The 18,537-nt window shown below is 40.8% G+C and overlaps 1 protein-coding gene across 1 annotated transcript in view; it reads right to left on the bottom strand.

Moving 5' to 3' along the window:
- Window positions 1-18,537, bottom strand: part of mkln1 (muskelin 1, intracellular mediator containing kelch motifs) — a 73,944-nt gene that overhangs the window by 52,762 nt on the left and 2,645 nt on the right. Inside the window, exon 6 of the mRNA XM_085902097.1 lies at window positions 16,403-16,468. The gene's annotated coding sequence lies outside the window, so the exon portion shown is untranslated. The remainder of the gene's footprint in view (window positions 1-16,402; window positions 16,469-18,537) is intronic.

Here is an 18,537-nt window from a genome sequence, read left to right as displayed (position 1 = left end):
AGCCACGGTAGCAAAAATACAGCAAGATGATCCAGCGGGGGTTCGGAAAACAAATGTCAGAGCGAGTGTAGGCCCTTATCGCGACATCGCTACCATGTGTCGGAATGTATACCCCCTGCTCACGTGAGCTTGCAAAACAGTGGCGGGGGTCTGAGCCGTGTTCCTTTATGGATTGGGGGGGGGGACTTTGACCACTATGAACTGACACAGGATAACTGCAAAATTCAAACCACTTTTTGACACTATTTGCTGAACATATGAGAAACATCACTCTCTCCCCACTGTCTCGGCATGCAGACAAAACAAGGCAAGCGCAGGAAGCCATGATTAAAGCACTTCCTGTCTGACGGGCCGGCAGGCCCTGGCAGGGTTTTATTTCATTCAAGTCCATATTGATGAAATTCAGTTTCCATCTAATAATCATGTTTAATGTCTTTTTTGTTTTGAAACGGAACCTTGTGCAAGTGTTGTATAACAGGAAATTAGAGTGTTGAGTGATTAGCCTAGCAAGTCTGGCTTTGTTTATTCCCTCACACTGTTGAGTCAGTCAAGGCATACGAGGTCGCTGCCTTCGGCAAACGCGCTGTGGGGTGACCGACTCCGCTGTCTGGTTCAGTGGCGGTTTCATGAGGTAATGAAAGTTGCTTTCCGAGTCCTTGACCACCCTCAGTGTGCGGAGAGCGCAACTCGAGAGGAGAAAAAGCGGAATGTGCAACAACAAAGAGTTGTGACTGATTTGTCAGTGTGTATCTTGTGAGCTAATGTAAACTAAAGGGCCATTTTTCTAAAATGTTGGTGCCTTATGGAACGAGCCTGTGGTATTTTCAGTTTGCGTCATTTAAGTGAAACGTTTTTTTCTCAGGCCCCAAACACAGTCTTACACATGAGCACTGACGTCTAACAGATGCCACCTGCACGTTAAAGAGGTCATCAGTGGATTCTTCACTGGTAGCACCTCACATCCCCATTCACTCAATTGAGGGTCACCGGTGGGACACGGCCAAGTCAAATATTGATTTGACTTCAGGGCGAGAGCAAACCCGAGTATTTCGTAGCAGCGTGCTGGCTGTCATTAACCGGGCTCTTCCGCCCAAACAGTAGCTGCGGTTTGGTGATTAACTCCGAACTCATTTTGCCTACACTGACATCAGCCTACTTGGACATCATAAAACATAGCAGTAAACTATACAGCTACAATATGACGCATGAAATTATCAAATGACAACTCCAAAACACAAATTTCATTTTATCATCAAAACTGCCCTACATATATAATTTTGACAATTTGGCCCAACCTATTTAAATAGTTTTCTTTTGCTATCAGAATTCATGCATTTATTTAATAAGAAATGATGGAAAATGTTGAAAAATACGAATAATGGCACTATAGGAGCAAAACAAGCAAAAGACAGATAAAAAAAAAAAAACCTTTGGGGATTAGTTTTTACTACCCTCTATTTCCGTCATAAAATGATTTTTCTATTGCAGGGTTTACAGTGTAAAGCTTCTTCCTATCAAGGTCGGTCCATCAAAGCAAGAACAAAATCTGCGGGATGAACTGCACCTGCGGGTTAACGTCCTTCCTGCTGTATATTGAACAGCGCTCTGGTTATGCCATGCAAGCCCATAACTTATTGGCTAAGGCTCGAAAGCTGCTCAAATGATCCCGTGGCGTTTAACATGGCCAACGTACTAACAGTAAAGCAGTTCATAAATAGGTTTATTGTGTCATGTAGTTCCCCTGTCATGCTCTATCAAAATGATTCCCCCCTGCTGTCTCTTGTCAAGCCTACTTTTGGTTCCGCTGTCTGCCACTCGACAAAGAAAGCAACACTTGTTTTTCTTCCTGCCGCAGGTACCCGGCCTTCACCCGAAGAAGATAAGCCACAGCGCACTACCGCCCGCCTGTGCTCATCCGTCAAGACAAAAACAGATGCATTTGACTTGGTTTATTAGCCTCTTTCATAGAAATGCATTAAATGCCACTACGCCTACTCACTCAGTAGAAGAAACACAACCTGCGGCAAGAGTTTCAAGTTACAAAGCGAGCTAGGTGATGTCATCTAAGTTGCCTCAGCTTGCGCATATCGATAACAGAATGCTTGAGGGGGTGATGGCGAAAAGACAAATGTTACTATGGTAGGTGAAAGTATTATGAGAAAGAAAGGAGGTAAGCACAGTAGATGGTACTAATAAAAAAAAAAATTCGATCGTCGATGGTTAATAATTCCATCAAAAAATAGGCTTCAGGATGTTAATCGCCCTACCGGTTTACTATATGGATGAATTATGCTGTCCTTGTTACGTATGCATTTAATACTGATCTGAGTTGGGATAACTTTGAAATTGGTGATAGACTGAGGGCAAATCGTCCGTCAAAATGTGACAACCTTGACAAAGAACAGGTTGGAGAGTTATATCACAACTCTGAATGCATATTACAGCTTCTTTGTGGTCATACTGTACATTCAGTGTTACCAGAGAAGAGGCCACCACGATGGGAACTGAATGTTCTGGGGAATGGTAGGCTGCTGCCAACCAAGAATTTCAGGTCTGGATGCCGTCAATAGAGCCAGTCGGGCGAGTCCCTGACAAAGACAAACTGTTTTTTTCCAGTTAATCTTCCGCGGTTGAACACAACGACCAATCAATCCTCTTTACCTGCTCCAAAAATATTTGTTGTTATCACTTTTTCCAAGAAAAAAATTACTTGTTCAGATTTGCAGGATTATTTAGAATACCTGAAATTAAGTAGTCGTGCAGGGTAATCTGTTGGTCTGATTAATGGCACTTGGGATGTTTAAATGCCCAAAAGGAGGCATCACAGCCAAAATGACCACTGCAGATTTAAGTGATTGGGTGTGCTTTGATGTAGGATTAGTTAGCGGTCCCTGCTGGGTTGGGGTCCACAGGGTCCTGACGGGAAGAGGGAGCAGCAGCTGCTTTGCTCATCAGGTGCTTTAATGGAGCGCATCGCTCCCCAGCAAAGGCAAAATGTACCTTTTGGTGGTAGCGTTTCGCACACAACTTCGTGTTTTCACGGTAACCCGACTAAGCCGACATTCCTAGTCGGTTCCGTGTATCCCTCCTGAACCAAGCTGGGAGATTTATTAGGGTATTGTTAAGTTCAATTTATCTAAACACAGACTTTCTTGGCCTTGTAGAAACTTTATAGTCTCCACTGTAGAATTCTGAAATCATGTTCATCAGAATTGCAGCTAGTGTCAAAACAATAACACCGGGTTGGGATTGAAAGCGGCACTTGAAACATTTTGGCAAGTTACACAACTGCGATTGAACCTGTGTTTTCTCAACGCTCATCAAAAGAGTCACTGCCAACGATTTGCGAGTCAAAATTGCATATTTTGTACAGCCCGAGGCTGCCACACCAGATTTTGTATAGTTATGTTCCATGTTGCTGAAAATGTATCAAACCTAAATGTTTCGTTAAGTTTATGTATACTTAGGAGTGTATAAGGTAAATAATGACACAAATAAAAACGTGTTATTGTTCATTTCCGGTTGCATGGTTTGACCTGCTGCCGACCTGCTGCACACTCAGAGCTGAACCAAACTTTGTTGTTTGTGTCGACTTTAACGCATTAATTAAGGCATGTTGAGTAAACTTCGCACCTTGTTCTTTCACTTGCATAAACCATAAACTTATATGACAAATTAGATATCGCAAGGGCATTTGAGATGAAGCCAGAGCCTCAGAGAAGATTGTGTTTTGATGATTTGGGCTGGTAAATTGAAGCTCATTGAATGACAGTGAATGTAGTGACTCACCTTTTATGTTGTGAAATCACTGACATGATTATTAAATGTCAGCGTATCAATTCACTGATGGGGTGATGCACACTTTTGACATTTTTCTCATGGGAACATAGCCAACACACACATATTCCAGTGATGTCATTCACCTGCAGTGTATTAGGGCGACAAAGGCTCTTTTGTGCCCTGGGCAAACACATTTGCACACTTCCTGTGTGGCTCACGTGAGCAGAGTGAATTGACTGCACATGTGGCTTTTCAGTGGGGAGGACGAGTCATTTATCACCGCTTTGCCGTGTCGTTCATCAAGGCAGGAGGGAGAGCTGCTGTGTTGTCACTTCTCACTTTGGAAGGCCAGGTTAACGAGGCAAATCGGGCCGGGTCGCGTGGCGGTCAACGTGTTTTCCAGTCGAGGCATTCCGAGAATTTAAAAATCGTACCTGGACTGATTTCTTGGATTGTTGGAGAGTGTATTTATGGCCACTAAACGAATGAAATGAAATCTTAATGCTAACTTATAATGGGAACCTTAGCCCATGTTTATGACTTCAAGAATCAATAGGCAAGCTAATAAAACATCGATAAAGCGGTAGTTAAAAATCTGAATAACAAAGTATTTAAAAACAAACAATACGTTACGGCATCACTTCTAACTGGGATATACTGTAAGCTAAGTTTGGATTACATTTTGTGTTATTTTAACAGCAGTTCAATAAAAACAATTTGTCGTTACATAGTCTGTGTTTATGACTACAGGGGGCATATTAAGGTCAGCACGTCCCTCACGTACATGACAACAAAGCGACCAAAGTAAAAGGCTGAAACGCACAAGGTGATAAAGCCGTGAAGATTTAGGCGATAAAATGAGAATGATGACATGCTACTCTAATCGAGTGACTGTGACATTCTGTGAGTCGTGTGAAGAATATTGTTTTCGAATTTTTAGATCAAGGTTCTGTTCAAGATCCCTGGGTTCTTCTAAGAGCTGAACAAAGTGTGTACAAAGTAGTTTGAGTTTGTGAAGTGATTTTGGAGAGGAGGTGCAGAATATGGTTTCGGCTTTTGAGAGTTGAAACTGACATGCGGGTTCTTATCTCAACGGGCCAAAGGCTAACAAGTTTCACAGTATGCTGCAATGATGGAGCTGGGCCTCTTCAACATGTCCTTGTTTGTTTACGCCTCAAATCTTATATTATCCTTTGTGCTCATTATGCTATTTCTGAGCAAAGTTGTGCACACAGCAACAAGACTCTGCTGGGGTTAGTCCAGTAGAAGCATTCAGTTTGTTTTTAGCTATTTTTTGCAGAATCCTGTGGCTTTGGTGAATTTGAAGCAACCTTATGAAGCTGCATTCCTCACTAATCCGGGGAGGACCTGCGCTGATCGTAGAATAAACCGAGGGAAAAAAAAAAAAGACGGCAGGGCGGTTTGTTAATTAAGCCTTTGTTTATACACAGCACGTGTACATTGTTAGTGTCAGGTGAGAATATACAAAGTGAAACTTATGAGATATGAAAACAGGCTACCTTCGCTTTTAAGGCTATGGGTGGTTTTGACTAAGCAAAGAGCACTGAGGTCCACTTGTAAACTGAAGAGGATATAACATTTTCCAAAGAATTAGAGGCACATGTGAGCACGTGATATTGGTGTTAGAATTTACGAGGTTTACACAAAAAAGAAATGACGTTTTGTTTTGGAGCGCTCACGTTGTACCGCCACGGTATGTACAATTTTTTTCCACTGAGCAACCACGTGATGAAACAAGTATTATACTAACACATTGCTTTATTGAGAACTAACCGCAAATTGTACTTTCAACATGGCCTAAGTCTAGAATCAGGGACTCAACACTGAAATGAAGAAAATTAAAAGCTCAATTCAGATGATGCCTACCAAATCCCCAAAGCTCTACCCATAGTCCTGAAACAAAAATCTCACAAAACGCAGCCGAGAAATCCTGAATATACACCTGCAGAAAGGTAACCTCCAATAAAAACCCTTTTTTTTCTTCAAGGCCAAGTGTTCAGTGAACTGTGATTTCAGTGAGGGCGGCCCTAATGGCTCCGACACAGGACCCCAGCTTTTATCTCCTGGCTCATTCTTTCCATCTGAGTCCAGCGCTAACAAAGATACTACTGCTGGCGGTGGTGTTGACACAGCAAAAGCCAGCCTTTGATTTTCTGTCAAAGTGGGTCAAAAGACAAACACACAGTGCTAGAATGTTGAGGAAGGGGTGAGGGTTGTTAATGCTCACAGAAGGGGGTGATGGAAATAGAGACCAAAGCATGCCCCGACTTCGCCCTTGTCAAGGTTGTATGCAGTCAAATGCGGAGCCACCCAGGCAGAAGAGTCCATCTTGATCTATTTGATGTTATAAACAAAGCTAGAGGAAGAAGCGCTCTAAAAATAGGTTCTATTTCTAGAATGTGGACATGTGTAAACGACAAACAGGTCTTAAATTGGACTTTCTTGAGATGTTGATCTCACAGGCCGATTCATCTGGATGTTATTCCCCTTAGTCCGTACATTGAACAACTGGTCCGGGGTGTACGTCACCTCTCAGTCCGCCGGTTCAGTGGTACCTTAACTGATGAGTTTTTCCAAGATCAGATCTGTTGTATTGCCAATTTTGTGTTTGTCTTGAGAAAATCTTAAATGACTAGCATTAGCCATAGTAGCAGCGAAGTTATAGTTTGTCGGATCATGAGCAATTCTTCATGCTAGGAAAATCTGGTTACAAACAATATGATCAAATGTGTCTTAACTGATAAAGCCATTCAAGCCCATGTCAACAAAGTTGAAATCTGTTGAAATTTAAATCTCTTCTTTCCTGTGTTATGGTACAAGATAACAAAAGTGGGAGCCCATTTGTCTTTTACAGATTGCTGAGACTGCGGATGCTTGAGAAGTGTCTAAAATTTGAAAGTTGCAACGATCCTTAAGGGAAATTGCTCTTTCAGCGTTTTCACGATGCTTCCGCACCTTAGCCTTTGTATAACCTGTGCACCCACCCTGGGACCTTGCTAACGAGCAAGACTGTCATAGTGGTTTTTAGGAAATATGGTCATTCACCGCAGGAGTCAATCAACACTTCATCCGAAAAGTTGACATGCCCTCCCTTCCTTCATGTGCTTCCTGAAGAGAGGCTCAGGGGTGAGTTAAGTGTGCACAGCAGCAGTCTGGGGCCTCTTGACCCAATTCTCACCGCAGAACCCCATGACTGAGAAAATAATGAACACTTTTTTTTTTTTTTCATATAGCCCCATTATTCTCACATGCACTCCATTTATATCGTTTAGAATCAAACTGAAATATTATCTGTTCTCTGAAGTCCTGACTGAAATTTACTGATGACCTGAAGCGATAACATAATAAGCGTGCCCCTGGAGAAGATAAAACTCACCCCAGAGATTTATAAACCTGGCAGAGACTGTCTCTAATGTTCTGTAGGCCAACTTTTTTTGGGTGGTACTTTGTGTAAAAAGTTTGAGAACGACTGCCCAAGAGCAATCATAGATGCAAGTCTATGGGTCTATAGTATTGGTGGACAAACCCCGGGACACATCTTAAGTTGTTTTAGCAAGAGTGTCGGTGCAGAGGAAACTGTTAACAGAGTTGTGTGCGCTACTTGTGTAAACTTGGACATGTTCTAACACTGCTTATTTTTTTAAAATAATTTGGTTTGTTTTTAGAACGTTTAGTATGTAGATACGGACATTTTGTTTCCTCGAGTCAAATGTCACACACACAAATTAAAATCCATTATTTCTGCAAATATAATTGAGTTCTGATTAAGTTAGACACGCAACGTTCTGTTGTTATTTTTTTAAGTTGACACTTTTCCAGTTTTTCCAGTTCCCTAACACGCCTTTGCGTTCTCTCTCCTTTGCTGCATGTGTTTGGCAGCTGCGATCTGGTCAACCTCAGCTCTGTAATTTTGATTTTTTCACATTTTGGATGCGTCTATTTCTCTCCGTCACGTGCCGACTCGCATAGCGGTGGTTTTTGAGCTGTCGGACGTGGTTGCAGCTGGGCAAAATGACCGGTACGCTACTGGACCAACGTCATCTAAAGACTGCCTCGCCCGGTGTTTTGTATACCTCGCCCCATTCAATTTGTGAAAACAATATTGAATTGACCAAATTTGGTTATAGGTTTCTGATGACAGCAATTATATGAAATAATAGGCAGTGGTGGTATTGGAAGGAATTCATTAGCTCAAGCATTCATTAGAACATTTTAAGGCCAGAGTATGACTCAGTTTTGGAATATTAGTTTTTAAAAAATGAATATTTTAGGAGAAAATGGAAACATTTTACTTTATATTGAAAAAAATTGATTCTATTCTCAATAAATTGGTTTTGACAGTTGTGGTATTTTGTTTGGTGGAAACTTCCACAGTGCACGTTAAATGTCAGTAAGACATTTTAGAGGACTTTTTCGGCACGGCTGCAAAAAATGCCACATTTATGATTTAATTTGAAGACAATTTGGCAGGATGCGTTTGTCAATCTAACTCTCTTCTTCTCGTTGTCTTGGTGATGCCTGCTATTCTGACAGCATAATGTCAGCATCATTCTTTTTCTTCCACAAAAATAATTCCAGTTCAATTTTAAGACTGGAAAATAGAAGCATGTCATTATGCTTTTATGACTTTTATGCAGTTTCTCCCTTAAAGATGTTGGCTGAAGTGTATTTTGCCGTAGATAATCTGCATCAGATAATGGGGCTGGTAGTGCACTTAAATATTTTGTGATGCATACTTGGAAGCTAATTGGCAATCTCCAGTTTTATGGTTTTCAAATTATTCTTTTTTTACTCCCTGTGTGTTCATTCCATTCTCATGTTTCTGTGCTCAGTCCGTTCTAGCCCACCGGTAATGCCAAAAATGAGATCTACTTGTCAACGTCATTTATGTGGACTTTTGCTGAAGCAAAAATAGTAATTTGTGGCTGTTGGCGGCTCACGATATCTCTGAATACACAGCCAAACATCTCCCAAAGCAGAAAACTGGATGAAATCTGAAACATAGTGTAGACCATCGCTAACCATGTTCTTGGAAGTTGTGCCTGCCTAAAAGTCTTCCAAGCATCACTGTGTGTTTTAAATAATCACCGGACTAATGAAACAAGGTCTCTGTGGAATCTAGTCATCAAAATAATCCTGCCTAAAGTCCTCGCTTGTCTGATAGATGATGCCGAACAAAGGCCGGGGCTCAAAACGTTCCAGTGTATCATGTAATCACAGGATGGAGAACTCCCAGCAGGCGTTTTGTCACATGTCATTTTCCAAAGTGAAAAAGTTCCCCAACGTTTCGCCTAAAATTCGGCAGAGGACTCCGGGTCCAACGCAACCACAGGGATGACGCTCCGTGGCTGGAATGTTCCACTCGTTTTGGCTTTGTTTGGAAGGAACACAATAAGATACCCTGATGATTGTTGGTAGTGGGAAAAAGAGAATGGCCATAGAAACCACACATAAGAAAGACGAATTGTAAGATTGTGTGTATCAACTTTGTTGCTGTGCACGATTTATCTTTAAAGGCTTTAAAACCATTTTTTCAGTCATATGTAATTATTAACGTGCTGACACTGTGCTGAACTTTAAGAGTAACTACTTCTTCCGACATATTGGAAAACAACCATCAGTTTGTTCTTCAGTTAATATTTTGATACAAAGACCGCTATGACTAATAAGCGGTGTTCTTTTTCTTAACGTGAAGTGTCAAGTCCAAGTGCCTGTGTGCTGACGCCTGAGAGTTATGTTTTCTTTCTTCTCAATGCTGCTTAGAGAAACAGACTGCAGTCTGGACTAATAAGGCTGACTCAGCACTATTTAATTGACCTTTGATTTCTCATGGAACTATGAGACACTGAATGGTGTCCATTCATTGCTTTGAATCACATTTCATAGGCTTGCATTGAATACTTCTTAGGTTCCCTTACTTGATTGTCTTATTGCGCTTAAGTCTAAAAAATGTGGCATTCTCTTGCATTGTCCAACACACAAACACGCACAACTACAGTATTTTTTTGGCCTCTTTTGTAATGCATACAGCAGATGATTTTAGAGGCTCGGGCAGTCTAACACTTAGAGCAGCCATTTAGTTTCGTGCTCCTCTGAGGGCAGCAAAATGGACCCGCAGATCTGGCAAAGACACACGCAGCCTGTTTTCACATGTACAGTATATGTGGCGATTATGTGTCACACCACAATGACCACTAAGAGTGATTTTTTCCGTATATCGCATCCAAGCTGGATATAATACGCTTACGAACGACAAAATCGGAATACACAAGTTTTACAATCTAACCGCAGTATGTAATGTATGATGTGGTCACTTTCTACAGGCTTGTGGGGAAAGTCAACATATGTGTTACATTCATGAGAAAAGTGGTCCACTTTGTTTTTTGGTTTTCCACTGGGTTTTACGGGTTTGCGCAGGATTAGGCTGGACTAGTGGAAAGTTTTGATATGAAGTTCATTCAGTGCAAAAAAGGCTGAGATACAATTGTGCCTTTTCGTCCACTAATACGGATTAAAGCTCCCATCATCAAAGTATCGGTATGTGCTTTAATGTATAGTTCCTAGGGCCAAGCAATAAAGATGACATCATTATGACATCATGGTGAGAGTTCTAGGGGATTTCTTTCAGCAGAAAACTCTTTTCAGATTTCCAAGCAACTTCGTAGGTTAAGTGGTCCCTCTTCTGTCAACACGCATCTAAACAAGACCAGTCACTTCTATTTGAAGTTTTTGTTGGTCTCCATTTACAGCATCATGTTGCTTGAAGTGCTTAGTTTATTTCAGGTCAGGCAATGACTCAGAGATTTGTGAAGACGAATGGGTCGACAACACGCAAGGCACCTTTGAAATGGTTTCATCGGCCCAATACTGTGTTTTGTCTTGTAGTGTAATGATTGACATGGACACTCGTCGAGTGACATTATTACCATTTGGTGGTGTGTGTTTAAGGATCGACCTGTAGTCTGCTCCATAATTGTATGAACGTGGACTGAAGAGTGAAGTTATGACATTCGAGTCAAACCATGCAAGGAGGCGGGACTTAAAGAAAAACGCAAGCCAAAGTAGACTGAGCAATAACAAGTGAGGACATGATTGATTCATGATACAATCAATGACGATATGACACGTAGACCAGGCAACGACTGAACAGAGTCTCTACAGTCAGTCGGAGACAATAATGAAAAAATATGTATTCTAAAAGTAAATGCAAGCTAAAGTGAAATTAGTGTTCCACCACTGTTCTTTTTCAACCTCACAGAGATTGCATCCTCTCGAGAGTTTTTTTTTTTTCGCGACGTGACGCAAAAACATTTTTTGTATTGTCCCTTCGACACAAGAGAGAGCAACTGGTGTTGACAAGTCAAATTGAACAGGTAGAACAAGTTCACTTCCCGTCTTTTGAGACAAAAGCCCAGAACATCACACCGCGATGAACTTCAAGATAAACCTTATCGTCTGATAAGTGGGAATTTTGTCTGAGGCTCTTTATCAATGCGCCTTTTGTAGCTACACAACATAGAAATACAAAAACAGATCATTTCTGTGGCAACACAACATCTCACTACACATGAGTTCAAGTTTAGTTATGGATTACAAATACCAATCCCATCAAACAGGCCATATAGTTCCTATCCCAAACTATCAGTGATTCTCAAGTGTCAGCTTCCACTCGTGGAATGTGAAAGAATCATTGCCTGAATAGAGTTCAGTTGTATTTAACTTTGAAATGTATTACTTTTGCATTTGATCTTTGATGACTGATTGTTTGTACTAGACATGAAGGTGCTATGAGAAAAACTCCTGACGTACTAACTATACTCCACCATTGCCCAAAGCAACCACTTTTTTTTTTTCTTCGTAAAATTGCAGTCAAACTACTGTATACAATTTACAAGCATTAGGACAATCAACTTTAGAGAAGTCTCCTTTGTCTCCCAAAGTTTTAACGAGCTTCGCCTGGAAATCGGACGGCGCGTCTGACATAACAAATGGAATCAAGCAGCTTGCCAAAGCGCACGTTGGCCGAAGCGTGCGAGAAATGACTCAAAATAGCAGTTATGGCGTGAGACCTGCCCATGCTCGCCAACAGTGACGTTCGACTTCCCATCATGGCGCTCATTACCGATTGCTTCTGGACCTTTATTCTCCTTTCATGCACGCAAGCTTGCAAAATAAAAGCGCCAGAGTAACGAGTCAACTTTGAACCTGACCTGTAAATCACAGAGCGCGCACGTCTGGCGTTTGGGATGCTAAATCACGGATCAAAGGACCCGTGTAGAATTCTGGATCGGTCTGCGTTGTGTCATTGTTTCCGTCCAGACTGCGCAAAGCATGTAAACGTAGCAGGTGAGGTCTGCCCAACAAAGCTAATGGATGCCGGGAAATCCGGCAGCTGTTTTCCCTCAGGAACGTATAGCCTGGGTGAAAAAGGGACAGATTCAACGATGGAAACAGTCGATCAGACAAAGGGGAACAGTTTGCCGGCAGGGATTTGATGGAAACTGAAGAGCTACTCTGGCAATGTATACCGTGCAAGAAGGGGAACTGATTGGAGTTTTGACGGTAGCTAGGCACACTAGTTCAGAGTAAAAAAGTGCCAGTCTTTAATCAATTTGCAATCCAAGTCTTAAAAGTAATTACTGGTTGATTTATGAAGGTCATTACCCAGTCTGTGGCCTGGGGTTTGGTTGCCCGGGAAGGCGGCTTTCGCATCCTTAGCGGGTGACTTGAAGCAAAGCAGTGTATAATTATCTTGAAATTGACTAAATAAAATGACTTTGATTGTAGTGTTGGCGCCACATGCCAAGATGCTGCTTCTACATTATTTGCCAGTATCTTATTTTTTTTTCTCAATATAAGACGTCAATTGTACATGATTAACACATTGAGGGTTTGGCCATTTACTTCAGTTTGAAAATACTTAATGCCTGAACTTCAATTATTTGTAATTAATTTATATGGATTAAAATAATTGTTTTAAATTTCATATTTGAAATATGTCCCCTCACATTTATTAACCTTGGTAGAGAGCTTTTTATGCACACATTTCAACGTTTATGTATGTCCGATATAAAAGTTTCGAAGGGAATATTTTGTTGTTTACCACTGTTTGCCTCGACAGTCCTAATACTGTCAAAAGTATCAGAAACACACACGCACAGGAGCCATAGACATTAATAACGGACAGCAGACATTTGGTGTGCATGATCCTCTGCCACAAAATTATGTAACCAAAGTAACAATAGATGAATGTGGTTGACAGGGAGGCAAAGTCCGGTGTAACTCAATCTGCCGGCCCTTGAAAGGACATTAGGAAGAATAAGGAGACACTACGAAGGTCTCGTCGTTACATAAGGTCAAATGTGGAAAAAGCATTTTGTGTAGTATGGGAACATTTAATGTGTCATTTACATGTATGTCACTCACTTAAAGCGAAGGGGGGAAAAAAGCTGCCTGACCTAAAATGTTTTATGACATTATTCCATCTCAGCTTTGTTTTTCTCCGTTCTGATTTCATAAGCAGATTGCGTTTTCCGAAAGTCCTCCGATCGGTGTGTTTTTGGAAAATACGGGAAGTGTTTTTCGGGCTGTGCCTAACTGACATGCTACCTGTTTTGTTTTATTTTTCAGAATTTCACCTTTGACTTCCTGTGGAAGCCCCGAGTTAGGAGGGCACCTGTCTCCTACCATCCAAAAACACATACTTTAGCGTGCAAATCTTGACCGTGTTCCACTCGAGGAAGCCCAAAGAATTTTTATAGTCTTGTAAAATTTTCACAAAGCGTTTTTCTACAGAAAGAGCCGCTAAAAACTTCAACTTTTAAATGTTGCCAGCTGGCCAAACACTCCCACTTTGCAGCACTATTCTAATCTCATCCAAACAATTTCCTTGAAGCGTTAAAACACCACAAAATTAATTTCTATTTTTTTCTCCCCGTCCATGGCGTTCGCATTGAGTGTTAGCCTTAAGCTAACTCTGATTGGTTTTTCTGTAGGGCAAATATATATGTTTATTTCAAATCTGCTTTCAGTAACATTTTTGTTTGGTGGTTTGGTGAGAATTTTTTTTTCCTGTAAAATACAAGACTCAACTTAAAGTTTGGGGAAACACCGGTCGAGACTGAGCCTTCTACGTTTTAAGCTTCAAACACAAACAGCCCGCCAGCTTAGACTGTCATCCATATTAGACTTTTAAATGAAAACACACATTGCCATCTCTTGTTACATATGCCAGCTTTCCAAGCTCCCAGCTCTTCGTCGCAGACATTCAACACGTCCCCCCCCCCTTCCAACCTACCCCGGATGGAAAATTGCAGCCCATTCATTGCACGATTTCATATTTTGGAATATCTTTCAGCGCCATCTCGATTGCCTTTGCAGACGGACCGGGCCCATAATGCACGGAATCCAGACATTACCCAATATCCTGAGCACGAGCCTGGGGGGAGGGGGGGGGGTCGCCTCTAGCAGACGCTGGCTAATTGCAAACATTGTGTTACCGGTCCCCCCCAGGTCTACAGTTTAGGTTTGGTCCACTAGTGGGCAGCGTGACGAGTAGCGATACTACGTGAATATTTGATATTGGAGCACAGAAGAAGACTGAGGCAAATAAGCTGCAATAGTATTTGTCATTTTTTGCAGAGGATAAAGAATATCCTGTGTCTTTGAGAAGTGCTATGCGGCGCTATCTGGATGTGTTCTTGCTTCTTGTATAAAATTTTGTAAAAGTTTATAAACACTGCAACATCGATGCCAGACCTGTAACTAATGCAATTAACTCAGAAATGAAGTCATAAAATATTTACTGACCTATTTTAATTCTAACACGTCTCTTTTTACACAAGCCTGACTCTAAAAAAATGCTTTCACACACTGTGCTGTTTGTCTATGAATGAAATCGAAGACGACAAGCGACCGCCCGGCTCCTAGCTGGCTGACCTCCTCTACTTTTACACCTCACGCTACTAACCTGGTGCCCCTTCACCTCGACCTCTCACGCAAACACATATGCGCCATTGGAGTCGTACTAAAAGTGGGTTGGCGTTGATCTGTGGTGGTATGGATCATTTCCAGTAATCACACTTATCCCCATTCCCATCCTCGACTCTTCTTATCCATCACTGATTTTCCACTTTTCACAGTGTGGAAAGTGTGAATACGCGTTTTCCTGTGGGAAACGTGTCTATCAATTAAATATCTGCAGCTGTGCTACTGCTAACAGACAATCGGGAAAGAGTGCACGGAGGAGATAGGGAACCAAAGTGTGTGTTGGTCGTGCTACATTTAACTTTTCAACAGTCGGGGTCTCTCCATTTCAGGGTGAAAGGTTAAAAGTCTGGAGGACCAATGATGTTTAAGATATTTATGGATGCAAGCTAATAGGGTGAGGACAATACTCAAAAATAAGACCACACAAGTCAGCGGCACTATTCAAGAGGAGTGACTGTAGCTATAAGAGCATTAAAAAAACAAATCGTTTATTACATCAGTTAGCTCTAGTCTCTTAAATGAATTAATCATACAAAAAATATTGTGATAGCCTTCTTGGCCTTTGGCTACAATATTGAAAGTAATATTTACAAGATAGCAGGTTCCTAAAACTAACCTTCACGATGCAAAATTGAACTAACCATCCTAGCCACTGTAAGTATAAAAATGCCACAGTAACATTTGACTTACCTTAACTTACCTTACCTTAATGCTTGCACAGATTTATTCGCAGCTCAGTTTCGAGCAGCTTTCCAATCCGCACCTCGTGTGTAATTTACTCTCATTTACAAGGTAGTTTCAATATTTTCTAGGTAAATGTGTTTCCACTGTTTTTATTTAAAAACATTTTTTTACACAGTAGCAAACATTTTAAGTCAAGCAAACTTACCTCCTCAGGTTCTTATGTATTTGTTGGAATGTATGTAATGACAAGGCAGTTTCAATATTTTCTAGGTAAATGTGTTTCTACTGTTTTTATTTAAAAAAAAAAAATGTACACAGTAGCAAACATTTCAAGTCGAGCAAACTTACCTCCTCAGGTTCTTATGTATTTGTTGGAATGTATGTAGTGACAAGGCAGTTTCAATATTTTCTAGGTAAATGTGTTTCTACTGTTTTTATTTAAAAAAAAATGTTTTACACAGTAGCAAACATTTTAAGTGGAGCAAACTTACCTCCTCAAGTTCTTATGTATTTGTTGGAATGTATGTAGTGACATGACATTTTATTACAATCGATATTCTGAAAAGTAGCAGCCATCTTTGTTTGTACTGTATTGCTTTAGCCATTACGTTAAGCCAATATTCACTAAGCCTTTAAGCAACATGTGATTATAATTACAAAAAAGTCAGCATCAATATTTGGCATGTAAAAAGAACCTTTCTTTGTGAGACATACCCACATGACATGGCAACCAAACCACAGATGTGAGATGTCACTCAAGAACACCTCGTTCTCTACACCACTTAGAACAACAATTTGAAATGCTACATTGACAGGTGTAACAATTTATGGATCGCTACCTCGAGGCCAAATACTTGTGACCGGTAGCGATGTAAACCAATGTCAGTTGAGAACATTCTTAGATTATGCAATAGGAACTGTTCCTTACCTTGCGTGCTTCTGCGACGTCTACTTGATGAACTGTAGATAATATATGTAGGCATCTTTGTACAAACTGTAAAACAAAATGATATATATTTAAAGGACTAAATCAGTTATAAAGACATCACAAAAAGTAACACAATTAGTGCAATAGCTTTTCATGCAAGATTCAATGTGGACAATTATTTCTGAGCAATTTAAGGGATTGATTTTTTTTTCTTCAGAATACCACCACAAAATGAGGCATTCCTCATGGATCTTATATCGGTACCCTGTTATTCTTTCTCTCAGTATCTCTTTATAATATAGCACCTATAATTCATTTGAAAACCAAAATCGTATCTGGATCCATTGTTGCAGGGATCAAATACAGCATACAGGGCCACCCATACTGAAAATGAACTGCCTTGTAATTACAAACGTCATTTTTCTTTGTTCATTGCGACAGGGAATCCACAAAAATAACAAGTCCCATGTTGCTTCGTCATTTTGTCAACGTGAATGTTTCTTTACAAATAGCAGTGTTGAAAGAGCAAAACAGCTACAGGTGTAAAAGTGTTCCCCTCAGCAGCACTGAGGCGCCAGGCGGAGAGGCGCGGTCTAATCTTAACCCCCCACTTTGCAAACTATTATTATACAGTAGCTGTGAGAACAGGAGTCATTTAAAGCTACAGCTAAACTTGGTAATCCCCACTTGAGTACATTCACCTGCATATGGGCCTAAATTCACATGGGGGATTTGTGTATGAGGTCATATTTTTTATTGACGTGCTATATTTTTATTGACATGAAAGACATGACACAGAAAGAATGAAAACCAAAACACTCGTAAGTTTGCCAGCAAGTTATCTAACGATTGTATGTCAAATTGTTGTCACGTATTATAAAACATCCCGTAGCAAGTATCAATTATCGTGTTTACTGAAATTGATCTGCCAAGGTATTTGTCTCAACACACAACCGGCCAATCGGTAGCAAGCGATGGGACAATAAAAAAGACTTTATGTAAGTTAATGAACGTGTTGAGGATTTTACGGGCGCAACCTGACAACCCAAATCAACGCCCTTGCCTCTACTGGCATACTTTATATTTTTCCCATCAGGTAGGCGCAGCAGTGAATTCCAGCTTGTCATAAAAATAGTTTGTATTTTCACTCAGCAATCTACTGTTCCTCCCAGTACAATAAATGAGTGCCACTGTTTTCGAAAGCATCGCATGTTAGTTTCACGTCAGGGTTCGTTCAAGATCGCAATTGTTTGCAACATTTGGCGAACATTTGCTATCTTAGTGGCCTTTGACAAAAAAAAAGTAAGTAGCGTTCAATTGCATTTTATCTTGTGCATTTACATTCGTTATTGGCATAATTTTCATTTACTTTAATGCGCAATGCATTACACCATAATCCTTATTTAAGTACATTTTTGAGAAAATTACATGAGAACAGCACAAGAAGCGAGTAGGCTTGCTGAGCCAGCATGCGTCATTAGAAAGCTGCACACAGACATGGTAAGAGTCTGCAGACAGTTGTTTTTTTTTCTTCTCGAGGCTTTTTTCATTTGTACTGCAGACTGGCCAACTCCGGAACAGGGGGGGAGGACTCCCTTCACAAAATACAACCAGATGGCTTCGACATCAACCCGCCTGTCCCTAAACGTGTATTTGTGTGAAAGTGTGTGTTAGCTCTGGAGCATTGTCATCCAGACTAGACACATGTGAATATTTTTTTTTTCATGTTGGTGTAAAAGAAGACTTGTGCCATACCCTCAAGACCAGGAGGTTCTCATTTTTTTGGGGTTTTCCCTTTGCAGGGGAGACATTTTTCCAAAGAACTGGACAATTAAACCTAACAAGGACATGTTCCCGAAATGCCGTGAGAATCAAAGTGGGCCGCTTTCAAGGGAAAATAAAGTCCTTCGGTGACAATAGCCTAACGGGTTTTGTTTTTTTGAGAAAAAAATTTGGCATCCTTACAAAAACAGCTATGCTACTAGGCTAACTATGTGCACGGTAAGACGCCTTCTGAGGGCAACGATCGGAGCATGTATACAAAAATGAGTCACAGTTGTAGATTGAGTGTGTTGTCCACATCTGTAGCTCATTTCAAGAGTGGCGCAGGGTGTGTGTGTGTGTGTGTGTGTGTG

Source organism: Syngnathus leptorhynchus, chromosome 21, assembly GCF_054491065.1.
Source record: "Syngnathus leptorhynchus isolate UIUO chromosome 21, UIUO_Slep, whole genome shotgun sequence".
Taxonomy (NCBI): Eukaryota; Metazoa; Chordata; class Actinopteri; order Syngnathiformes; family Syngnathidae; genus Syngnathus; species Syngnathus leptorhynchus.
Note: the sequence above shows the minus strand (reverse complement) of the source record. Positions and strands in the feature narration are given on the sequence as shown.